The sequence below is a fragment of the Euprymna scolopes genome, chromosome 23, assembly GCF_053919585.1.
Source record: "Euprymna scolopes isolate OS-2025 chromosome 23, ASM5391958v1, whole genome shotgun sequence".
NCBI classification, from domain to species: Eukaryota; Metazoa; Mollusca; class Cephalopoda; order Sepiida; family Sepiolidae; genus Euprymna; species Euprymna scolopes.
The window spans coordinates 12,302,558-12,329,855 of record NC_136504.1 but is presented as its reverse complement, the minus strand read 5'-3'; the positions used below and the strand labels follow the sequence as shown (position 1 = coordinate 12,329,855).

At 32.9% G+C, this 27,298-nt stretch overlaps 1 protein-coding gene across 7 annotated transcripts in view; it reads left to right on the top strand.

The window, feature by feature from the left end:
* LOC145245758 (uncharacterized) overlaps positions 1 to 27,298 on the top strand; it is a 315,536-nt gene that overhangs the window by 85,795 nt on the left and 202,443 nt on the right. For 4 of the 7 annotated variants that reach the window (XM_080107362.1, XM_080107357.1, XM_080107359.1 and 1 more), the window contains exon 3: positions 13,836 to 13,881. The exons of the other annotated variants lie outside the window; for them this stretch is intronic. The gene's annotated coding sequence lies outside the window, so the exon portion shown is untranslated. The remainder of the gene's footprint in view (positions 1 to 13,835; positions 13,882 to 27,298) is intronic. 7 annotated transcript variants of the gene reach the window in all.

Genomic DNA, 27,298 nt, shown 5'->3' with positions numbered 1-27,298 from the left:
TTTCTTTCAAAAGCCTTCTTTGAAAAAAAAAGAAAAAAAAGTATATTGTTCTATTAAACCTTTTACTGTTTAAATAATTTGACTTTGCTCGTTTTATTTTAAGAAAATATAAGTTGAAAAAGCATTTTCATTCAGTATTAGAAGATTTGTCAGTAAAAAAAAACAATCGCCAAAAAGATAAGCGTTTTTTTTTACTCGCAATGTAGAGCCCTGCATACTTCTTTTCAAATTAACTCTTTTGTAGTTTTGATTACAACTTTTCTCCACGTTAAAAAACGACCCTGGTGTCTAACTCTGTCCGATGGGGAGGCATAGTAAATAGGTACAATAGATCTGAATGAATGAACCTTGTAAGGGAGGGGGCACTAAGCATTGCCCTGTTAGTAATGAATTTCTTTGGTTTATTTTTATAACATGCTACATTTCTCTCTTGCGGTTAGAAATATCAGGAAATTTTTTTCTTTTTTTCAACATCAGACTAAAAGTATCATAATGAAGGAATCGGAAAATTAAGGTATTTTTTAACGATGCGATTCCGATTCCGATACCTCCCAAAATACACGATTCTTACGATTAACGATTCCGATTCCGATTAATCGTCCCACCACTATTTCATTCTATTTTTATTTATCTCTCTTTTTATTTCTAATTTTATATTTTGAACTTCATGCAAGATTGTATTTAAACAGTGCAAATTGAAACCCTCACTTGTCCTGGTGCTACCAGATCAGATTGTCCAAAGATATTGGCATCCTGGGCTAAAATGCACCAAACATTAATGTTATTGCTTTTCCTTTTTCTTTGCAAAACTTAATTATGTTCTGCAAAGCCAAAAACAAAAACAATTTTCTTTACAGAACCAGCAAACGAAATACCATGAATAAATTCTACCCTTCATTGTGGAGATCTAAATGCTGGAAAGCTTTCTACTCTAATAGGTGCTTCCCTCAGACTGTTAGACTTTGTTTCCTACTTCTCTGACTGCAATAACATGCAGAAGTATAAATGTAATGTGAACAGACGTCCAAATGGCAGTACACCTTGTTTAGAAAAAAAACTTGAAGCATAAAAGCTTAAAAATAACAGGATTCTGCATTAAATAACCCGAAAAGGGTTGATATACCGTTAAACAAAACAACTATTATAAAACACTGTTCTCATCTTGAGTGTGATTTTGACAACGTTTTGGTCGATATAACCTCCGACATTTTCAGGTGTATCTTGTTGAACTCAGGAGTTCGACAGAAACATTTCCAAGTTTGACAAGATACACCTGAAAAAGGTCGGAAGTTATATCGACCGAAACGTTGTGAAAATCAAGATGAGAACAGTAGTCTTATGAATAATAATACAAATAACCGATCCTCATCTCAAAAATACAGAAACGTCATATTATAAAACAGTTCAAAAAGTTTTATTTTTGAATTTGTGAATTTTCTTTAATTTGTTTCTTTATGAATGAATATAGTTTTGCTATTTATTTTGCATTTTATGAAATTTAAAAACACTGCTAACTTGACTTCACCTTTTTGTTTAAAGGGCATAATGTCTAAGATCTGCCACTTCCTCCTAAGAAAGCACTTGGCAATGTACCTTAAAAAGCTGACCCTTATGAATTTTATATTTTAAACATATGAAAATGTAAGTCAACACATAAAATCTGAAAAGTGATTTCTTGCATTGAAATATGTTTATCTACAAAAATAATTAATAGTGAAAATAAAAACATTTGGCACTTGTGCAGTTAAACATCCCCAAGCAAATTTAGGAAGCTGTTTAAAATACAAAGTACACAGGCGCCAGATTTTCAAAATCCACTGCCGAGTGTGGAATGCCCTTTCACCAAGTTTTATCTTTTCATAGCTTACATAATGTTCTGTATCTGAAATAATTTTATTTAGATTATTTTGATGCTGTAAAACTATTCTTTTTTCGATTAATGTCTGTATCAAAAATATGGGACACATAGTTTAATTCAGTTATATAAGAGATTGAAGTATCTAATATTATTATTATTATTATTATTAGGTTGAGTTTCATTCATAGTGAAAATCCAATTAACTTATGAATGTATTTAGTTTGATTGAGTTGCTCTAGAAGTCAAAGGTAGGTGAAATGTTTTTTTAACCTTGGTAGACAATCATCTAAGAATGATGTCTTGCAAAAAATACTGGTTTGCATCACCTCACTGGGTTGGCATCAAAAATAGCATCTGAATGATAAAAATCTTGCCTCAATTAATGAAATGTCTTCCTAAAATAATTAGTCCAACTTGAAGCTGTGCAGTTTGAATGCTGGAAACTTGCGAAAAAGGTCAGAAGAGATTGTACTGTCCAACACATGCTTGGTGCTTTCAGATCAGGCTGTCTGAAGATATTGACTTCCTAAGACGAAATGCACCAAACTTGTCTACTTTTGCAAAATTTAATTATGTTCTGCAAAACCAAAAACAACTTTTTACCATTTACTCTTTCCCTTTCTATCTTCATAACTTCCTGACTGGCTTCCTAACTTAAAATGTATCAAAGATTAATACTGTAACCCTTTTCCCTCTCCCATTGCAAAACTCATTCATGTTCTGCAGAGCAGGGAACAAAAACGATAAAATCCACTATAAAACAACCAAACCAAACGCTATAAACTAGCGATTGAAGATACAAAGAGCTTGAAGAATAAAAACCTTCTACAAAATAACTGGATGCAACATGAATATTATTTCCAAAATAATTGGATTCGGCATTAAATAACCTGTAAAGGGTTGATATGCCATACGATGGGCCTCTCTTAAGCCGTGGTAGGCAACCCATCTAGTGATGGCGTCACAATCAAAAACACCCTTGATAGCGCTGACGAAGCATCAAGTATTCAGTTACAGACAAGATTTGAATTACACTACAAACTCGTGTAGTGAGTTCAATCTAGGCATGTTATGTTTTTATACCATAAAACAAAACAACTTAACCAACCAACACATGCCAGCATGTAAAACATGTTAATTCAATAATAATGATGCTATACAGAACTAAATGTTCTATTGTGGAATCCCAAAGTGATTCCAATGAACACTAAAAATGGCTTGAATCAGTTGCCCTCTTTTTTCTTCAGTTCATGTCGATATGCTCTCTTCGTCATTTCCTAAAGCAAGTAAGTTTTAAAAGGCCATGTTAACTGAAAGTATTTCCAACAAATAGAAATTCATTTTTTTTTTTTTTTTTTTTTTTTTTTTACACAGGCATCACCACATTATCAAGGCCGAGAGGCCATTCAAGGATAAGGGTTAAAGAGTGTACAGTAGAAATTGGACAATATAGTAATCATTAGTAATGAAAATTTGGTAAATTTGAAAACTTATATAGAACGGCTTATCAAGAACTTATTTACGTTAGACTTGAACACAACCATATTGTAGTCAGCTGGAAAGCAGGAAAATGGAAGACAATTCCACAGGCGTGCAGTTCTAAGAAAGAAGCTTTGTTCATGGAATCTACGTTTAGGTTTAGGCACAGATAAAGAGTGGGGGGGAATTATTGATAGTGTTTACAGCTAGACGAGTGTTTCTTGTGAAAGTTTGGCAAGGCGGGACCATAGACTGAAGCTTAGTCGAACACTTTCCATGAAAATAACGATACATCAGAGACAAACTCGCAACATCTCTTCTGTGAGATAGACGTTGCAGGGAAGAGAAAAGGACATCTCCTACGAGGCTACGAAGTCTATTTTGAACTCTATCAAGGCAGGACAAGTCCTTTCTAGCAGCTCCTGCCCAGATGTGGCAACAGTATTCCATTCTTGGACGTACCTGGCTCTTATATAGATAGAGAATTGCATCAGCAGTGAGATATCTACCGGATCGATAGAAAGATCCCACCATTTTTCCAGCGGCCTTGGCAACAGATTTGATGTATGTGTTCCATTTAAGATCAGGAGTAATGGTCAAGCCAAGAAGCTTGTCAAAACTTGAGGCCTCCTCAAGACGAGAGCCATTCATTTCAATTGATGTCAGATGTGGATCAGAATGTTGATGATGTAAAAAGAGAAGCTTGGTTTTAGATGCATTAAAAGTAACCAGCCACTCCTTTCCCCATTGTACCACGTGCTCAAGATCAGAGGAGAGAGAATTAGAGAGAACTTGGTCATTTACTGTCTTAGATGTGCTACCATAAATGGTAGTGTCGTCAGCATAAATGTCTACAAATGATGTAAGGATGTGATTTGGAAGATCATTAATGTAGATCAGGAAAAGAGTTGGGCCCAGGATGGACCCCTGAGAGACACCAGCATTAATACTGTGAGCTTCCGATTTCTGCCCATCAACTACTACTCTTATGAACCTATCAGAAAGAAATGATTTAATAATTAAGAAGACATTTCCAGCTATACCATAGCTGGAGATCTTGTGAAGTAAACCTTTATGCCATACTCTATCAAAGGCCTTAGATATGTCAAGAGCAATTGCCCTAGAAAGGTTGCCTCCGTCGAGAGATTTGCTAATCCTATGAGATATAACTGTAAGCGCATCTACTGTAGATCTAGCAGAACGGAAACCATATTGATTGCCACTAAGAAGTTTATTTTTGTTGAGATGGTTGATTACTTCTGTATTTAACACAGATTCCAGCAACTTACTCATGACGCACAGGAGACTTATTGGCCTGTACTGAGAGGGGGATGAGCGATCACCTGAATTCTTAAATACAGGGCATACTGATGAAATTTTCCAGGGTGATGGGAAGGTATTCTCCTTAAGACAACGTTTAAACAGTTTTGTAAGTATGGGCGCTAGTTCAGGTTGAAGTTTTTTGAGTACTATAATTGGAATACCGTCAGGGCCAGTTGCTTTACTGGAATCAAGGTTTTTGATTAGCTTGGCAACATCACGTACAGATATACGTATATCACAACCTCTATCTCACATTTTAAACTCCAAAAGTAATACACCTACATGAAAGTAATAAGCCAGTGTGAATTTACAAATTCCTCTAAGATCTGATCAACAAAACCTGTTTTCTCCAGAATTCTCAGGTTAGCCGCAGTACCCAATACCGAAGGATCTCACTAATGTATGCTTAACTCGCTCCCTGTGTCTTTGATCCGTGAAAGGGAGGCAGGCTCAAACCTAAGAGGAAAAGGAAGTGAAAAAAAATTAACAGTTTAGTCACCGTGCCCACCGTGACATACAGCGTCGCTGCTATTCAAATTATGCTTAGTTATTGCAAGGCGTATGATGACTTTGCAAAAATGTTAAAAAAAATTTTTAAAAAGCGACTCCTCCTTGTAAAAAAATCGGCCCAGTTGATTGTGAAAGAATTAATGTTATTTGTCGGCTGAAAAACTGAGTTTTCAAACGATACCAATTTTGTCAGTGTTGGTCGTGTGTGTCGAAAGTTTTTGTGAGACACACACACACACTAACAGACGTTTGAGATTTATATTATAGATATCTTCCATTTTCTTCCTTTGCTAAAACATAATTTTATATCCCATAAAGTGCTGGTGTGGTTCTTGGCAATACCCAACATCCTATTGTTGTCTAAAATGACCCTGGCAAGCAAGGGACACTGCCATGCAGAAAAGATCAATGTTCATTCATAGTAATATGCATTCAAATATGAAAGCAAACAAAAATCTGATGCAACAAAAAGTTGCTGCATGGTTGTCACAATGTGAAAAAAAATCTATAATAAAACACTTAAAATATATGCAACCAACTATATCTACACTGTATTACACAAGAGTTTGCGCTTTCATTTTTGTTTCGATTTTTTTTCTTTTTTCATATAGGATTTTGGAAAGTAAATTTTAATTATTACCATACAATTTGTTCATTAAATTATCAAATGAATCAAACTGTTATAAAATTATAAATAAATTTCCCCCCCCCCCAACAAAAGGAGGGTGGACCTGTAAATTTACCCTTGTCCGTCTGTCCGCACTTTTCTCGCCTTGGAATTTTTTGAAATTTTGCACAAACATTAAACATGATATGAGTAAAAAGGTAACAAAACGGATTTTCCTGGAAAATTCTGGTTTCCCCCCCACCCCACCCGAGGTGCTTTTCAGGTTTAAATGGCTAAAATTGACACTTTTGTGCTTATTAAAAAAATTGATGCCTTGGATTTTTATAAAACTATCTGAAAAGTTGTAACAAACTGATTTCTATATAATTTTGTTTGTCTATACTTTGTGATAACTCTTGGGTGTGCCCAGGGGCTCTTTTAAGGCTAATAAAAACTCCATTTTTGGGACTATTTTACCATATTTGTGCAAAATTTTCTGTGTATGTCTATTTAGCAGTTTTGCATGCTGCTGAATTTAAATTTAAATATGTTAAGGCTTTGATGACTTTTAGGGCTAAATGGGGGTGGGGCGGGGGCAACTGATGGACTTAGTCATTTCTTTTTTTGCATGGTGCAGAACTCAAATTTACATATGTTAAGGCCTAAAACTGCACCGTTTGTTGATTTTCAACAGGATTTGACGTCCCCTGGGGATTTGGGTGTCGGGGCTAAATGGGGGAGGGGGAATGCTGAGCTTAGTCATCTTTTTATGCTTCGTTCACTGTGCATTCACCATGCATGATTCACTATATAATTTGTTTTAATCTTTATTAATAGACTGATTGCGTTACATGATAAGGGCTGTCCCCTTTTCATGTAAGTATAAAAATGGAGAATTTAGTTTAAAATGAAAATGAAATAGCATAGGCGGAATTCGAACCTCGTAATCTAGTTTAGAAATGGATTACGTGTGAGAATTTAAAAATGTAAAACGAAACATTTGTTTAGAATATAGATAAATATTCAAGAAAAGAATGTGAGCTGTCAAGTTTATTATGAAATTTTAAATTGAAAGAATGCAGCTTATAAGATAATGTTTTTAATATATTGAATATAGGTTAAAATTCCTTTTGTAGAAATAGGAAAAGTTTTGGACACGTATGTCCAGTACACGTGAAAGAATGCACATGTTTTAACATGTGTATGACGTCACGGAAAATAGAAAGTTCTAGGAATAAAGAAAAACTTTAGTTAGAAAACAGTCAGTGAGAAAACTCGGAGAGATTCAGTCATCTAGGAGCGAGACGTCATTTCAAGAAAAAATGTGAAACTTTGAATTCTTGATGATGGAATCACGGCCGTGTGAAGAATAAACCATCAAGTATTTTTTGTAAAGCTCGTCTTGTTTTATGTTTCCTACAGAAAGGTAAAGTGGATTTGTCTTATATATTTGTGTTATATGTCTTTACATACACGTCTCAACATCATCATGTCCGAACTGTCTGAACAATATGTCCTCACTCAAAGAGTTTTCTTCTGCTACACATCTAAGGAAAGACTGAACATTTAATATATAAGAATCTCTTATAACATGAACAATATCTATCAAGTCTCTTACAACAAAATCTCTCTCTGAGTACATCAACATCCCTCTTAATACATCTCTCTCTCAAGACAAACACTCTAATAAGACTCTTCCTAAGACTCTCTCAATGAATCCCCTATATATAACGTATACATATTTGGTGCCGTGACCAGGATTAAGCACTTAATTAATCAGGTTCCCAAATTTTTCGTATCCTGGTCACGGCACCAAATATGTATATGTTATATATAGGGGATTCATTGAGAGAGTTTTAGGAAGAGTCTTATTAGAGTGTTTGTCTTGAGAGAGAGATGTATTAAGAGAGATGTTGATGTACTCAGAGAGAGATTTTGTTGTAAGAGACTTGATAGATATTGTTCATGTTATAAGAGATTCTTATATATTAAATGTTCAGTCTTTCCTTAGATGTGTAGCAGAAGAAAACTCTTTGAGTGAGGACATATTGTTCAGACAGTTCGGACATGATGATGTTGAGACGTGTATGTAAAGACATATAACACAAATATATAAGACAAATCCACTTTACCTTTCTGTAGGAAACATAAAACAAGACGAGCTTTACAAAAAATACTTGATGGTTTATTTCGTCACACGGCCGTGATTCCATCATCAAGAATTCAAAGTCTCACATTTTTTCTTGAAGTGACGTCTCGCTCCTAGACGACTGAATCTCTCTGAGTTTTCTCACTGACTGTTTTCTAACTAAAGTTTTTCTCTATTCCTAGAACTTTCTATTTTCCGTGACGTCATACACATGTTAAAACATGTGCATTCTTTCACATGTCCTGGACATACGTGTCCAAAACTTTTCCTATTTCTACAAAAGGAATTATAGCCTATATTCAATATATTAAAAACATTATCTTATAAGCTGCATTCTTTCAATTTAAAATTTCATAATAAACTTGACAGCTCACATTCTTTTCTTGAATATTTATCTATATTCTAAACAAATGTTTCGTTTTACATTTTTAAATTCTCACACGTAATCCATTTCTAAACTAGATTACGAGGTTCGAATTCCGCCTATGCTATTTCATTTTCATTTTAAACTAAATTCTCCATTTTTATACTTACATGAAAAGGGGACAGCCCTTATCATGTAACAATTGGATGCAAATATCTTCTAAAACTTACAATTTTATTTTGTTCATACATGATCATTTGCTAAGAACTTTAAAGATAATTGAAATGACTTTCCATTTGATAGTTTAAATGCTTCGAAAATTAACATTTTGAATTCATCCTTTTGTTTTAACAAAAGATTAAAAATGGTCAACTTCTTTATGAAGAAACAAAATGCATTCTGGTGTATTTTATTTTGTGATTTTGTTAATGTAAGATCATTTAAAACTTTCAGTACTTTATATTATTACATGATGACTATTAATTGAAATTTTAGACAATGTCTAAGTCATGTAGAAACAAGAAACACGCATCCAAACACATGAGAAATGATCATAGGATTTTATTAATAAATTAAGAATGATTTCCCTATTTAAAAGGTGCTATTAGATCAGACTTTCTGACCTGAACATGTTGGTTTAATTTTTTTTGTATTTTCTCTTTGCGAAACTCAGTTATGTCCTGCAAAGTCAAAAACAATAATTTACCTATACAAAACAAAAAACAAAAAAACAAAGCCAAATACCATGAATAAATATTTGAAGATATAAAGAACCTGAAACTTTTCTTCTTTTTTTTTTTTTTTTTTCCAAATTACTGGATTCGGCATTAGATAACTGAAAAGGCTGTAAAACAATCAAACCAAACTTATTTTAAAAACAATGATTGAATTGATTTGCTTGTAAAACAGTGCTGTTCTTTACTTAACCTTTCAAACCCAAAATAATTTAGATTCCACGTTTTTGAATTTGATCCTTCTAAAAACAATGTTCTGACTAGTTTGTTGTGTTGCCGTGGTAAATCTAATGTAAATAATGCTGTCCTCCTTTTTAATTTCTATCGTTGGCTTTAGTCTGCACATCTTCATTTGTTGGCTGCAGTATTGATTGGTTTATTTCCGTTCGCTGTTTGCCGCCATTTCCTTAGTGACAACGTATTTTAAACAAATGTGCAGGATGAACAACAAAAAAACGAAAATGTCTTCGTTTTTTTTTTTCTCAAGAAGATTCTAAGCTGTACCAAATGAAAATTATTCTGCATTTGACTTGAAGATCGATTGAATAGTCTTTGGGGTTGACGGGACCATTTGACAGCTGTAGCCTCGTTTCATTCTTAGAGGAATGGACATGATAGATGCTCATTGGATTTTAGTCTTTTTTTTTTTATGGCAACGGAAAATGATCTTTTCTCGTGTTAATCAGCGTTTCTTATATTACTTCCTTTGCTGCATAAATACAATTCCATAAAATATGCACAATAAAAAAAGCATTTGGAAATTTTTCTACTCTCCTTTCTAATATTTAAATTAGTAGTGTAATCATCTCTAACAGATACCTCCGGTGTTGTCCAGGAATGAATGAGAACTCCTGTATACTGCTTTTCCCAGCTCTGAACTTTTATCATGTCTACATTGTATTTCTTTTAGTCTGTTTTTGTCTGTTCCACTTTTTCTTGGAAACTACTGGGCTGATCTGGTTGAGATTTTGTATGGACATTTCTTATTATAAAGTGTAGCGAACTAAGTATTATAGTATTCATTCATCACACAGTTAGGGATTAATAGGGATTTTTATTTAATGCAAAAATGCACAAAGTTCACCATATTTAACCATTAATTTGGCATAAAGCACTAATTCTAAGTCAATGGATTATAATTTTTGTCTGTTTTTAATTTCTATTTTTTAATTTCTGTAATTCATGAATAAAATAAAGTAAAACGTTGTCTATCCAGCACAAATATTATTGTAAAAAATACAAACTTCTAATACAAAATTAATATCATTTGTGGCTGCATTCAACTTGGTTGAGTTCAGCCAGCTTTCTCCTTAGCATGAACGACACGTCTTAAACCAAAGCAGTTCATATGTTGCAATCCTAGATAGGATTTTGGTCCCTTACCTTAAAATATCCATTAAGAAACTTTTTTGGAAACATAAAAATGAAAAGCACCATACTAAAAAAAGGCTTGGATTTTAATTGTATCCTTTGACAGAGAGACAGAAATCACAAATATATATGTAGATTATATATTTTAAAGTTTTGGGACTCTTTTGGAGGAAATGAAGGAGAAATCAACCGGAATTAGTAATTATTTTGCTAAACATTGTGAGAAATCCAATTTTAAATGTCAAACTAATTTGTCTCCATTTTCTGTGAGACAAGATACTTAAAAACCATTCAAGGTCAACTTTTGCTAAAATGACCAAAATAGAAACTGTTTTTGCTTGTCTAATTCTGATTTGTTCAGAGCATAAACTATAGTTAGCGTATAAATATTAGTGACAGTTCTTATGATGTGCTTCAAATCATAGCCCGTTGCACTGTTTAAAATGTCAGCCTAAATCCTTTAAGATGTTCCACAACTTTCTCTGTTGATAGCTTTGTCATATCATTATACTATCAATGTACAAATCATAGACCTCTTCTGTCTTATTTCCTTTCATTAACACAGTTTTTTAGAACGGCTACCATAATCGGTAGTACAACATTAACTCTGAATCCTAACTGTGTCCGGTATTAAGTTCTTTCTTTATCGCAGACCAGCTGGTACTGCCATAGTTCCTTTGGCATATGTAGCTGCAAGTAGGCAGACTTTAGGTCCATAATTGCATTTTCTTCTGCCAACCACCTCCATTTTCTCATCTTTCATCACGTATCTATTATGTCACTCCTTATATGACATTTTACAAAACTGTTCAATTTACAAAAGTCTAACACTGGTCTGACTTTACCTTTGATGGTCTAAAACACTGCCATCAATGGTAACTATTAATGGGACAATTCCAATATTTTTCCCCGATTTCAATACAATTATCGATTCCGTGCTAAATTCCAGATTCCGATACAATTATCGATTCCGATTCTTTATAAATCTCTAATTATTTAACTATAAGATTGTTATTTCCCCAATGTTTGTAAAAAACATGTTAAATATGCAGATATTTTCTTAAACATCAAAATACACTTGTGGATGATGATCTATCGATTTTAGCTTGGCTGGTAATTAGGTATTTATTATTTTATCATTATTACCAGCAATGGAATATTTTACTTCAAACAAAATCGAAATAAAAAAAAAGACAATTAAAAGAATCGTTTTCGCATCGGAAAATAGACATCAATTTTTTAGATTCTGATACTGATTCCAATACCCTCAAATCTTCTGATTTTTCTGATTCCCGATTCCGATTCCAGTTAATCGTTCCAACATTATTGGTAACACACTTTTTTCTTCATCCTTCTATCATAAGAGAATACCATCTGCCATCTTTCCATTTCTGCAAACTTGAAGTTTCTTACTCTCTAAGCAATTCTTGTAATACATTGTTTTACAGCACTGGAGCTTCTCCCATCTATTTCCATCCTGCTGTCTGTTTCTCTCTATCAGAATCTGCTTCATAATCTTTGACTTTGATTTTGCAAATAATCAGTGTATGTCTCCAAACTTCACCTCATCTTTTTTGATAGCTCATTGATTATATCCATTTCAATTATGATGTTGATCCCATCAATGATGGGATCAACATCATAATCGCTTTTTATTCACAGTTTACATGATTTTATTTTCACTTGCTGAGCTCCTTCACATTATGTGTCCTTTTCATCTATTGACTTTGCAGTGAGTTTCCTGCCACAGCCATTCATAAGTTTTGAATTAAGTCGTGATACAAGCACCGTCTTTATCATTCACTACTACTTCTATCATTGGAAGAGGCCAGTATTGTATGGCACAAAAGCTCCCTCTTGTTATTTCCCTGAGCATGATGACAATAGCTTGCAATATGCCCAAATTTTTCACCATCGTAGCACGTTTCTTTGGATCTAGGTGGCTCCATGCAATTATTAAGTGCAGTCCTCGACATCTAAAGCACTGAATGCTTTTGAACTTTATTTCTCAGTGTTTTATACATTCATTGTCATTGTTTTAGTCTCTCAAATTCTTTTGTTAACTAAGTGCTGTATCGTTTGTATCAGTTTGCTGACGGCCATTCTCTTTACATGAGCTAACTGTTGTAATGATACAGATATGTCATCTGAACATCCTGTAATGAAAATAAGATTGGCTATTTGACCCAACTTGCTCTCTAAGTATCTTGTTGATCCAGTCACTCTTTTGATTGTGTTAACATAAATATCTACTGATTCTCTTGTCCACCTGAATCTTTTTGGTTTTTCATATGCTTCAAAAGACCTTTTGGTGTTTCATTTCTATCTGTTCCTCATCTAATTGGTCTTCATTACTCATCTCAAAATAGAGGGCAAGCGCATCTCCATGTAAAAATCAAGTGGAATGAAACTAACAAGGTCTTGCATTTTTTATAACTTAGCCACCAATGCCATCTTCTTCATTCACCCAATTGCATCATCTTCTCCACTAAAAACTAATATCACATCTTTGCTTAATCCAACAATTCCTGACCTCATAATCTCGTCTTTGCACTGAAATAGTAATTGTATGAAAAAAAAGAAAAGAAATTCCTATTCAAAAACACTGCAAAAAAAAAACAAATATCAACTTTAATGTTTTCTTTCAGTGTGAAAAATTCAACTATTTTCCAAATTAATTGTTATCCTCATATGCAAATTAATGCCATCTGCGAAATAATAATATGCAAATTAATGCCAAATATTAAATAATCATATGCAAATTAGTGTTATCTGTGAAATAATCATATGCAAATTAGTGCCATCTTAGAAAAAAAAAAAAAAACTAATTACACAAGTTCTTTCTTTCACTTAAATATGAGTGCCCAACATTCGAAACATAGTCCATGCTCTTGGAATCTGATAACCCTTCATTTTCTTCTCCAGTGTTGCAATAGGCATCATTTAATCGTGCTTTCTATTTAAAAACACAAAAACGAAAAGCGAAACTCTCATCTCTTTTGTGAGCTTATAATTTGGCAAATCTTTTTCTGTTAATTGTGGAATTTGTGAATGTCTTTGATCTTGTCTTCCTAATAAAGGCCTTCATCACGAAATAATTTGTGTAATGATTACCTCCATGTTATCAATGCTTGTTGGCATCCACTGATTAGACAGTTCATTAACACAGGTTGTTATAGGAGGGGTGGGGGTGATCAAATGATTGGGTATTCTTAGGTTGGCATCTTTTGGAGTGGTTTTCCTACCTAAATTGATAAGACTTATTTCGGATTGAACTTGCTCATGTTTGTTAGCTTCATCTAAATAATTTTATTGTTCTAATTTTATTCCTTTGTGTGTTATTATTTTCTCTTTAATGAAACCGGATTGGCACTGTAGTTGTCTTCTATTCATTCCTGGAAGAAACGCTTTGTGAAGGAATTCCTTAATTTATCTTTCAGAGTGTGCAATTGGTCTAATGGATACTGTCACAGCCTATAGAATCAGGTATGCTGAGTTTAAATTCTATCATGTCTATTCTGTTCATTTACATGCTAGTATTGCTTGAGCCCAGAATTTAACCTCAACTGTGGATAAAATAACAACTTGTGTTCAAATAATTGTATACTATAGGCATTATATTTTGGCATTCAATAATTGAAAAAAAATATTGCCTTGCCATTAAACAAAACTTCTGTTTTAAAATAATTCCACGTTAAAAGAACTTCACTCAAGCAAAACAATTTCTATTTATTTATTTATTTTTATTTCAAAGTATCGATACAAAGATAGAATAGATGATGGTATTTTTCTTGATTGCATTCAAAAAACCTAAGTTTATTTTATCTTTGTAACGTGAGTAGCGTTGCAGGAACAGACAAAGGAAATAAATACATATCCTGTTCAGCATTTTTTTCGTTTTTAACAAAACACCACTTAAAATGTCTTTCATTGCCACATGTCCATCTAACTTGGTTGCATTTCTCTTTCTTTTGACTGCACATTGGCCACAGTTAGCTAATCTCGCCTTCACTTTACACGTCTGTCTCCTTCGGTATCAACTTTTTTTCTTTTCAACCACATGGTGTTCTTCTTTTTTTTTTTCTTCTTTTTCTTTCCATGCCAGTTCGCACACATTTCTTAATTTGCATACACATTCAAACGCTGCTCCTGCTGCTAATGCAATCGCTTGCCATCCATCATTCGGCTACTACGTGCTCATATATGCTCTGTTATATTTTTTTATGATGCCAAATTTGTTTTTGGACAATTTCTTAAGAATTTTATCTTTACTAATTCCAGCTTTGTTAATGTTTTCATTTTGGTCTCTCATTTAGAATTTCTTACCAGAAATTGTAATGATTTTAATCTTATGATTAAAGCAAAAAGAATAAATAGAATTTTATCTTATATTAAAATAATTCCATTAATTTTGCAACATTAAGAAATATTTTTGTATATAATTGTTTTTGGTTAATGGGATTTGCATCTTTTTTTTTTTTTTTTTTTTGGTGGAGGGACAACTATACGACAGCTTTATGTTTCAAAAGCCTTAAATTGTACTTTTCTACCTAATTGAAAAGAGAAAAGTACAAAAGAAAAGGTTTTGGAGATGGTCGGTGAACATCTGCCAGACATCTTTATTTTTCGGTTTAACTTGACATATTTCAACAAAATTTTCAATTGAAAAAACTTTTTATTTTCTAAAGTATGTTCTGGTTATTAAAGTTGATTTTTTTTTCTCCTTTCTTAACTGTGAATGCATTAATAGAAATGTGATGTAAAGATGAATCCAATGTTTGGATTCTATTTTCACATTGTAAGAGAAATGATTTTTATTAGTCAGAATAAAACCATGTATCAATGCTGTCTTTTTAAACAAGTCTTGTAGAACAAATGCAATGGATTTGTTTTCACAGAAATCATGCTTTATTGAATTTGTTCCAATCAATAAGTTAATGATTCATCATTTGTATTGGACACATAAGCAAAACTATTTCTATAAGTGCATTGTGTGGTTCTCGTGGCTGTTATTAAAAAAATAATAAATAAGTATAAGAAGGCGGGGGAGGGGGATAATGGTTTTCAACATAGATTGTAAAACTGGTCAACTCAGTTCAAATCTAGTGCATCCCTCGACATACATAATTCCAACTAACCTGGCAAGCAGCAAAATCTCACCCCTTCACTGCTGAAGTTTGTAGATGCTGGAAAGACTTCTACTCTAATAGTTTCTTCTCTCGGAGTACTGGACTAGAATTCTCTCCCTTTTACCTGTTTTCCTGACTGTATTACCTTGCAGAAATTCAAATGTAATGTAAACAAACATCTCGCTGCTCAACTCTCTACAGTCTCCTGTTAGGTACGATACCAAATAGTAGTATCTTACTTTCCAAGTAACAATATGTCTTGTTTGAATAAAAAAAAACATCAGTTCAAATCTAGTCATTTATACTCTAATATTATGAGGAAAACTGTTACACTCCCGTTATGGTTAATATTGCTGTTTGGCTTAAATGAAATCCTCACATTAAATATTGTGTTCTTTGATACAACAATGGCACATGATAAAATTCATGTTTTCGGTTTTGATGCAGGAGCATAAAAGAACCAACATGCTTGACTTTTGTCCTTAAACTTTAATTCAAACGAGATATTACTTTCTATTTGGCAGCTTAACGCTAAATTTGTTTTAAATTTCGAGGTGCCACAATGTTAAACACAGGCATGGTTGACATGCATTTAATATTATGACAGTGCGAAATTGACATGCATTTAATATTATGACAGTGCGAAATTGAAAAATGATTTTTAAGCTTTTAAACTGTCAAATACAAAGTAATTTATAGCTTGAATTAAAGTTTAATAAAGTGATGTCTTCTTGTTTTGCCCCTAAAACAAAAAAGCAAACATTTTTTTTTTGTTTTATGTCATATTAAATGACCCATGAAATTGTTGATATGCGTTCAAAAGAGAAGAACAATCAAATCAAAAGCTAATTTGAAAATTTGAAAAAGATAGAAATGTTTTTGAATGACTCTGACTTTGGAATAGTGTTTGGTTGTTCTACATGAAATGACTTGGTATCGCATCCAACTTACATGTATGGGGAGAGGGAAAAATAATGACAATTGAATTTGTTTTTTCTTTTTATTTTATCTTACAATTAAATAAGGGGGTTTTGAACATAGCTAACATTTACTCTTTGGCCTTTTGCCTAGGAGCAAAGTATTGTATCTGTTCTGATACTACACTTCACCTTTTTTTTTACCTTGATCAGTGGAGGAGAGATCCGTCTAGATTGAGGCAGTTTTTATTTTTGTTCCTACCAGAGTGCCCCTTTTGGGGAGTTGGATTTTCCCCACATTAAAAACCGACCTTGTGTCTAACTCGTGGGGAGGCAAGTAAATAGGAACATTTACATGTGTGTCTAAAAATGATTTCGATTTAAAAAAAAAAAGATTTCCAGTTCATAATTCTTATCGTGTATAATTTACAAGTCTTGCTATATCGATGATCAATTTGGTATTTTTGTTTTGTTTTTTTGTTTGTTTTTTTTTGGGGGGGGTTCTGACATTTTTCACAGATACAAAAGTGTACAAAGGCTAATTTCGAACTGAACGCTTTATTTCATCCACTCATGTATGTTGCTCATATTCCACAATTAAAAAAAAAATGTTACAAATCTTCTACAAAAGGTACTTGAAGTTCAGAGTTTGACGGTTGAAATTTTGTGAAAATAAAATAGCATTGATCAAGATAAGAAAATCAGATCATACGGTATCACTGGAAGAATACTTAACATAATTAAATCCTTCTTAGATAAGAGAAAATTCCAGGTTGTCCTTGACAGTCATATATCTAAGCAATATGATATAAATGCAGGAGTGCCTCAAGGGTCTATCCTTGGACCTCTATTATTCCTAATATTCATAAATGACCTCCCTGACAAAATTGCCTCTGAGATGGGTATATATGCTGATGACACCATGCTCTATAACAGACACGACAGGAAAACAAATGAACACATATCTAAAGAAATGGCAGAAACACTAGAGAATGACCTCCGATCTGTAGTGGAATGGGAACAAAAATGGATGATCACATTCAATGCCGCCAAGACTAAACTTGTTTCCTTCAATAATTACAAGAAACCTTCTCTATCACCAATAGTAATGGCCTAAGACTCTTTATCTGAAATTACATCTTTTAAATTCCTCGGCCTAACGTTCACAGGAAATATGAGTTGGAACAATTACATTGAGAGCATTGCCAGGACCACTGCAAAGGTTCTCTCTACCGTGCTAGAAAGCTACTAACGCCCAAAAGTATCCTGTACCGTTATAAGGCCACCATTCGCCTATGTATGGAGTATTGTTGTCACATTTGGGCTGGTACATCTGCTACTAGACTCTCACTCCTAGACAAGGTTCAAAAGAGAGTCGCCAACCTGATAGGACCTGAACTGTCATCTAAACTTCAGCCTCTGTCCTATCGACGAAATGTTGCATCCCTCTGCCTGTTCTTAAGTACTTTAACAATGAATGCTCTGACAAACTGCAAGCATTTGTACCCCCTCGACGTAAATACCCCCGACAAATCCGACAAGCAGCTAAATCCCACTCCTTCACAGTAGATATCCCTAGATGTAAGAGAGCCTTCTACTCCAGTAGTTTCTTCCCCAGAACCACTAGACTTTAGAATTCCCTTCTGGGTCCCTGCTTTCCCAACTGTACTGACATGCAGAAGTTCAAGTGTAACGTGAACCGCGACATCTTGCTGCCCAGCTCCCTACATAGTCCCCTGTAACTTATGTCTCTGATAGTAGCCCCTACTTCAAAGTGCCAATGTGCCTTGTTTGGGGTGAAAATGTAATAAAAAAAAAAAAATAAAATAATATGAATAATAATACTTTCTCACATAAATTACCATCAAATAAGAAGAGAACATCTCAAAATCTGAATCTTGAGAATGAATAATTTTCTTTTGAGCATTAGCACTTCATTCATCATACTCTATATTATATGTCTGTTTTACATGCTGGCATATGTTGGACAGCTTTCATAAATTGACTTCCAAACTAACCTATTTTTGTATTTATCCCTCTTCTCTCTCAAATCCATCATTATCACGTTCATGTTTTTCTGGACTTTACCTTACCAACAGATCCTGCTATCTCAACTGTTCTACATCTATTAACTTAAACACTGCCATCCATTCTTTTATTCTTACAATGTTAGCAAACCAATGAATTAGCTTGTTCTTCACACTTCTCCCTATGCCGTCCAGATTTAATGATCCTTTGAGGTCATTAGAACTTAGCCTGTCTTTAAGACTTGCATGACACATCCATTGTATCATTTCTCTCCATGCAACACATATCCTCAACTCTCATTGGCCAGCTTTCATTTCTATTTGTTATCACACTGTGGATACATGCCTGATAGACTCTTCCCTTGATCCTCATGAATATTTTATTTACCTCCTCTCTAAGGGAGGTTGGACACAAAGTCAAATGTGAGTTTTGATGAAAGTGTTTATATGGAATAAGCTGGATTCGAACTTGACATACCCAGGTTTTCAATCCATGTCATTAATCACTTAGCTACCATCACCCTTCCTCCTGCTTCACTATATTTCATCATGCACACTTTTTTTCTATCAAAAATTTAAATAAAATTATTGGTAACATATGCTCCAAAAAAGTTATAATCAATTATTGAATTTCATCTAAATTTTCCAAATGTCAATGTTTTGATATGATTTTAAATATTAAAAAACAACATACTTAATGATATCATTCTAATGAATTGAAGAGAAAAACTGCTTTTGCAAATTTTGTCTGGTTACTGGGAACAAGAAACTCTTATCTAGAACAAACTATTGATAATAAATTGACAAATATTCAAGTGAAAATTTCCGGAATAACTAATGCAAGTAAAAGTAATGAAAAATACTATTGGTTAACAGGCTAGATTCTTTGGACTGTTGTTCACATCTTGAGTTTTATTTTTACAATGAATAGGTCGATGTAATCTTCGACCTTCTTCAGGTGTATTTTGTCAAACTCGGGGAATCTTTGTGTAGAACTCTCGAATCTGCACAGAACCCGTTATTTAATTCACAGAGGTAGCATGCTTGCGTTCCATCAGCCATGACTAGGTTGAGTATTTTCAATTGTATTGTTTGAGTGTCCCCCACATTGAGGATTGAACTTTCAACTCCAGAAGAGTGTAACCAAAAGTGTGTAACTTATAACTGAATGTTAATAAGTATTTTATTCACTATTCCACCGATCCTAGTGCATTAATTATTTAGGACTTCTACCCAGCCATTGTTTATGGAATGAGAACATGCTACCCCCATTGATTAAATAAACATGCTACCCCCATCGATTAAATAAAGGACTCTGTCCGAAATTCTATGCAGATTCCTGAGTTTGACAACATACACCCGAAGAAGGTTAGAGGTTACATAGACTGAAACGTTTTGAAAATAATATTAAAAATGAGGACAGTAGTCTGAAGAATTCAAATAATCAATCGTTATCTCAAAAATTCAGAAACAAGCTGACCTTGTTTGACCTACTTTCTAAAGGTCACATCTTTAAAATCTCATGTGACATTTACAAATAAACAGATTGATAAGATTCTTGTATTCTGGCAATCGATATTGTCATCAAATGAGCTGAAACAACAAGAATTTAGTTTAAAGAAATCAAGATGAAATTTTCAATCAAAAGAAGATTGTTCTTATAACAAAACATGAAGGAAAGATTACATGTTCAGAATTATTTCTTAAAACAACTGTATGTTATGAAAAGGAATATTGTAAAATATTGGATTAAAACACTAGACCAGAAATATTATACCTTCACATTTCTAATCAAACCCATAATTAAATCAAAATTGCAAATATGGAGGTCAAGGTCTTTCATATTTGTGAAATGAATTAAAAAGTATTGTCCGGCAAACAAAATCGATTAATAACTTAGAGATTATATATATTAGTGGCCTGGCAAGGCCACACGAGAGACAACTGAAGCAGCAAAACTGAAACTGGCCTGCAAGACACAATATATATAAATGTAGGTAAAGTTGGGCATATTTTATTGGTTTGAAAATATAGGTCCTTTTTTATCAATTGTCATAAAATTTTAACCATAGAATAGTATTTAATCTGTAAATTTTCATGTAGTTTCATCCCACAAAAACAAAGATATGAACATTTCAATATTCAATTTGGCTACCAGCATATATCTATCACTCTCTCTCTCTCTCTCTCTCTCTCTCTCTATATATATATATATATATATATATATATATATATATATATATATATATATATACCCACATACAGTACTGTTTCGCTGTTTCACAGCTCATCAGTGCGGCTAGACAGGCAACTACCTCAAGCCAGGATTGAAACCCGACCGTTTGTACGGCAGTCAAGGCTCCTAACCATTACGCTATTGGCGGCTGCTTGAACGAGTAGTGAGTTTAACGATGTTTTGACATCGTCAGAAATACCTCCGCTCGATTTGTTTACACAAAGAGCGTCGCTTATATGCTAATGGTAATTCGATATATATATATATATATATATATATATATATATATATATATATATATAGAGAGAGAGAGAGAAAGAGAGATATACCACCTTTTGGGGCCATTTTATAAGTTCCAAATCTCAGTGATTATTGATCAGAATTTCACAAATGAAGGCTCGTTGGGAAGGTAATGATCTCCTTAATGTGACATTTGCCCTTAAGGTCGCACATTAAGGAGATCATCTAGAGCCTATTTTTGGCAATTTTTTACAGCCATAAAATGTTTCAATTATAATCATTTGTTTTTCTAGTTGTGCATATGAATTACAAAATATCTGATATTTCATCAAAACCTCTGGCCTTAATGGAGGGGAGACAAAAACTTGTAGCTATGGTTTCAAATGATCTGAAATGATAGCAAGGGGAGACTTGATTCCAAATATATCTCCTTTCTTTGGTTTTCATAAAGAAAGTAAATTTCACAGTGTATAAGCATTATTTGATACTGGGGATATTCATAACCGTACCCTATTTTCAAAAGAGGGGAGATATAACATATGAGAAATATTTGGAATCAAGTCTCCTCTTGCTGTTATTTCAGATTATTTGAAACGATAGCAGCAAGTTTTAGTTCCCCCTCCATCAAGGCCATAGGTTTTAGGGGAAATATTTATATTTATATATGTATGGTGGCTTCCTTCAATCTTGATAAACTATGGATACCCATTATAAGGGTGCCTTTGTGTGGAATTTTTGTGGCAAGAGTTACGCAATCTCCAACCACACCTCTCCGGAGACAACATTGTTGAATAACAGTGGCAAGTGAATGTTTAGGACGACTGGAAGCGATGCCGAGATAAGCGAAGAGCATATACAGCATCTAGAACTCCCAAATGATCGTCCATCTACTACTAGCCAGGCTCAATGTTGTTTAATTTTGGTGAACTGACAAGAACCGCTGTATCAGCATGATTATAGTATATATATATATATATATATATATATATATATATATATATATATATATATATATATATATATATATACACACCATTATAATCGTTCAATTTTATTTTGTTTTGTTTTTTTCTCTTTGGTTTTCCTTTTAAAATTGATTCATAATTTACAATTATTAACATTTATCCTCAATACTAATGTAGCTCTAGGATAAATACACCTATGCAGCTTATATATCTACAGTACTATCAGCAATGTTCCCTTAAAGTATTAATACATTAAATTAAACTTTGGTCTTCTAGACTTCCGGTCTAATTCCCTCTATAAATTATTATGTGTGTATGTGTGTGCTGTGATGCATTAGTAGAAAGTTACTGTTAAATATTATCAGAAGCTATTAAAACGTTCTAATGAAAAAGGGAGTAAAATTGGACATTAATTTTTTATGTTGTGCATACAATTATGTTTTTGTTTTATTAAAAATTAAATATTGAATTTGCTGCTTCTGCATCATCATCAACAGCAGAACAAGTATTTTACAAAACCAAAGATTTATTTTTCATGATCAGTTCAAAACACCTCTGTATGATTATGTCACATTTTGTGTGCATGTGTGGAGGGGGAGGGGCAGGATCAGTTTGATACTTTTTTTGAACGGAAACAAAAATAAACTTATCTTAGTCAATAATCAATGGATTCTCAAAATTCAAAGTGCATCTCTTAAAGGATCTTTAGTCAAATCCAGCTCACTTAAAGAAGCCATTATCACGAGAGGACAGTGTTCCTGTTAAAATATGAAATTACCATTTCCTACATAAATAATATCAAATATAAAAATAAATATATATTAAAGCAGAAAAAATGCGAGAATGAAAAGTAATATGATTACACTTAAACATGGAAAAATAAAGGACTAGTTGTTAAAACTGGAAAAGAAAAGGACAAGATATTCTAGTAAAAAATATAATAAATTTATAACTTAAAATATTGCAGTATTAAGAATTGATTATATAATGTTATGAATTGAATTTTTAAAAAAATTCTTAATGCTGCAATATTTTAAGTTATAAAATTATAATATACTAGCAAAAGTACCCGTTTTTGACTGGGTTCAAAAACAGCCTACAGAAAATGGACTCTGATTTATGAAAGTATGATAGGTTATGAAAAGGAAGGGTTGTAAATTTGGGTTGAATTTGGGGGTATCAAAACCAAAGCAAAATATGATGAAAGTAAAAATAGATAAACCCCATAATTTATTATACCATACCTGTTCACACTGAAACACTTATTACAATATTCGGTGGATCAATATTAAAAATACCTTGTTAAACTTTGTGACATATTTCCATTCTATGGAGATCAGGTGCGAACGAACACCCCATAATTTTATTATACCATATTTCTTCAAACTGAAACATAATTATCAAATTATACTTACGCAGATAAATATGAAAAGTCTTTATTAAAGTTTGTGCCTATGGAGGCCAGGCGTGAACGCAGACCCCACAATTTTATTATACCATCCCTATTTAAGTTAAAACATACTTATCAAAGTATTCTTATGTACATCTATATCAAAAACTCATGCAAACTTTTTTTTTTAATTTTTTAATTTTTTATTTCCATACTTTGTGGACCAGGCGCGAACGCAGACCCCACAATTTTAATGAACCACCATTCTGCCAGATCAAACATACCCATTCCTGATGCTCCATACATCTTCTATTATTATATGTAATCAGCTTTTTAAAATAGTAAACCATATAGGAGCCTATTCGTGACCAGACACACACACACACACACACATTCAGCTTTATATTATAGATTTTGTACTAGAATATGTTGTCCTTTTCTTTTCCAGTATTAACAACTAGTCCTTTACTTTCCCATGTTTAAGCTTAACCATATTACTTTTCATGCTCACATTTTTTCTATTGTAATCCATGATTCTTCCAGACTTCCAATAAATTCACTTGTTCTTTGTTTAATTTCAGTCTTATTTTTTGGCCCCATAAACACATATGTAATAACAATGTGCGGCACTCGTCTGCTTTCAATAAAATCACCCCCAATTATCTCCCTTTCATGCTTTCATTAGTGAATTAATAACAACAGTAGTCACTGAAGCAACATGGTTGCTATGGAAACTAGTCATAAAAAGCAACGCTCATCTCCTTACATATTTTAACGATTTTAAACACTAGAAAATTCATCATAACTTTTGTTTTACTAAACGAAAATTGAATTTTTTTTTTCCGCAATATAGTTGAGAAGGTGATCTATAAACTGTTATAAATGTTTGAAATGTGGTCAAAAAATTAGTGAGCGGTGAAGCTTTAAAGCAATTCTAAATAACTAAAACTGCCACTTAACCATATATGCAAACACTACCATGTTTAATGATAAAATAAATGATATAAAAGTCATTATAATATATCATAATACCAAATATATTATATAAAATTAAATATATAACATATAATAATATAAAACTTATTAAATACATTACATTACAGTTAGAAAATATATTTTTATTTATTTATTTAGAAAATAATTATTTTTTAAGCGTCTTGATTTAAAAATAGAACAGAAAAGTGTTCTTTTTTCGAGAGCTCTAGAAAGTTCCAAAGTTGAAGTGTTTCATTTTTGGAAATTCTAGAAGGTTTCATGACTATAAATAGGCGCTAATAGTGTCATAACTTCAGTTATTAAAGAAGCTCTGAGAGGAAATGCTAAGTTGAGGCAACCTTTCAACTATTTGTGACTCTGGCCAATTTCTTGAAATAAAATCCAGTCATAAGGAATTTCCTGAAACAAGCTATTACAAACTCCCTCACAAAATAGACGGACACTTGGTAAATATTGATTTTCTGATCTTATATTCTGACCAAAGTAAAAATATATTAAATTTTCTCAAACTATATTATTATTCCGTGACAAAAGCTAGTAGCAAAGAACTCCCTTACAACTTTTTTTTTTGTAAATATTTTTTTCCATTTGTTTATCTGTTCAATAAATTCCTTTTTCTCACTTAAACTCCTTCTTTTAGTTTTTTTCAATATATTGTGAGTTTACCCGTAGACATTTATCTTGCACATAACAGCCACCCTGAACCTCCACTGCAATTTCCTCATAAAGGAGAAGTAACTGATCCTGGGAGAATCAGAGCATCCCCAGCTGGGTTTTTGATTTTGAGAAGTTTATTGGTTTTCGTTGGGTTATTCTCTTTGGCCTTGGCAATTAGTAACTGGTCATAGCAAGTCTTGTATAGCACTTTCTTCAGAGTTGCGACTTCGATGCTTATCAACAAATTTTATTGTATGGATACAATCAAAACACCTGCTATTATTCTTCCAGCTAGCCATCACTTTCACATCTGTTGTTCAGCTCACCTCTCATGATCTTCCAGGTATTCAAGGAGTACTGAGCTGCAGCCCAAATTTTTGAATTTGTAAATCCATTGTAAATGTTTATGATGCTGGTCACTCTCTCCCAATATCATCAAATTTTTATTTTTTTTATTTCAATTCACTATCCTCTTTGGCCTAATGGTTAGTGTGGAAAACTAGTTACCCACCTCTCCCTCTATCTATTTTATTTTAACCATGTGGAAGCCATTCTTAACATCACTTCGTCCTTGTGCCAATATCTTACACCTGGGCAATGCCAGGTACCTCTGCTAGTACTCTCTAAGTCTCAAACTCGTCAATGGTGCAACAGAAATGATTATCTGTTGAATTTTATGAAATATTTCAAATTGTTCTGAAATGAGAGAATAAAAAAATTATTAAATTTGCCTCGAATGTCCAGTATGAATCGATCTTGTGTTTTAATTTTGTGAATTATTTCGGGAATTGATTGATGACAAAGCATGACACAAATTTTAAAAAATTCATACGTGAAAGGATTCTTTTTGTTTTAGGTTATAATGCAATTGTAATTGAATTTTTTAGAGGTGAGTAGAATAAATAAAATGGAAAACTAGGAATTAATGAGAAAGGTTTGAAGATTCCTGGAACCAAAATATGATAGTGATATGTACCCCGCAAAAGGGATATATGCGTTTGAAGTAGCTGAGTGGTCTTGGCTACTGCACTTGAGTATTAATCTAGTAAGTCGCTTTACTGAATGTGTGTTTGTAGTCAGAGTTGGCATATCCTTCATTTTATATTGTGCATTAGGATCAATATAACATAAAATATCTTACTGCAAGGTGTCAGCCTTTACGTGGGTATGTTTGCAGCACATAATGAAAGAATAGAATAATTATGAACAAATAAGAAAATCACTCACTGTTACATAATACGTTTATTATAAAGACATGAAGACGCACACACATAACGACAATTCAAACATATTACATGAAAGATTAGAAGTCAAAGTATGATAACTGGAACGAAACGGGAATGATGTTCTTTTCACCATTTTCAAAGTCACTCTGTTTCCCCCTCCACTGTCTCTACTTCCGGTCGTTGATCTCGCGAGAAATCCCAAGAATTTAAAATCTAGGATAACGAACAAGGAGGAAGCAACTTTGCCCAAAAAAGTAAAGAGTTATTCCCCTTGCATTATACTTTTGTATCGTCCTAACACTTAAGCATGAAGCTTTCAGTGTATCTTTCAACATCTCTCCCAGGCTTCTCCACCAGTTCGTATTTATGGCTTAACTAGCCAATCATATTTTTGTGAGAAGGAATCCGGATGTATTCATATTCATTATATCTGATAGAATCTGAAATGCTATTAACCCCAAAATAAGTGAAGTACTCTTTTTCAACTTATTCAAAGAATATTTTTTAATATCAAAAAACATATAATGCCATAAAAAAATGAATTGAAAGAAAACTATTGACTGTTCTAGAACATTCTGCTTGAAGATTTACACTTAATGAATTGCTGATTTGATCTTTTCTTTTATTGACAGCTTCATTAACAAGTTCAATTATGAATAATTTTTAATGATCAAATATCCTCGTTTAGATATTAACTTGTTAATGATCAAGGTAATAATATACATAATCTATTTTTAAAACAGACTTCCTCATTTGATCCCGAGCAATATCGAAAAAGGGCTACGAAGATGAGAGTGGTACTATTAAAACAAGCAATCGTTTTTTTTGTTTTTGTTTTTTTTTCTGATGCATATCCATGACAGGGGTTGGTTCCTTAAAATTTCACACCGTCAATATGTGCTACAAAGAGATGAAACTTTCAGGTCATGAATGCATATATCATAACTATGCAGTTTGCAATCATCTTTTATTCATTTGGGCTGAATAAAAAAATAGGAGACATTACTTTTGAAACGTCCCCTCATAACACACACTTTATATTGTTATAATGTGATATTTAATTGTGTTATTGAATTGTCTTTTTGATGTGAGGCGAATTTCTAATTCAAAGGTTTCCTAA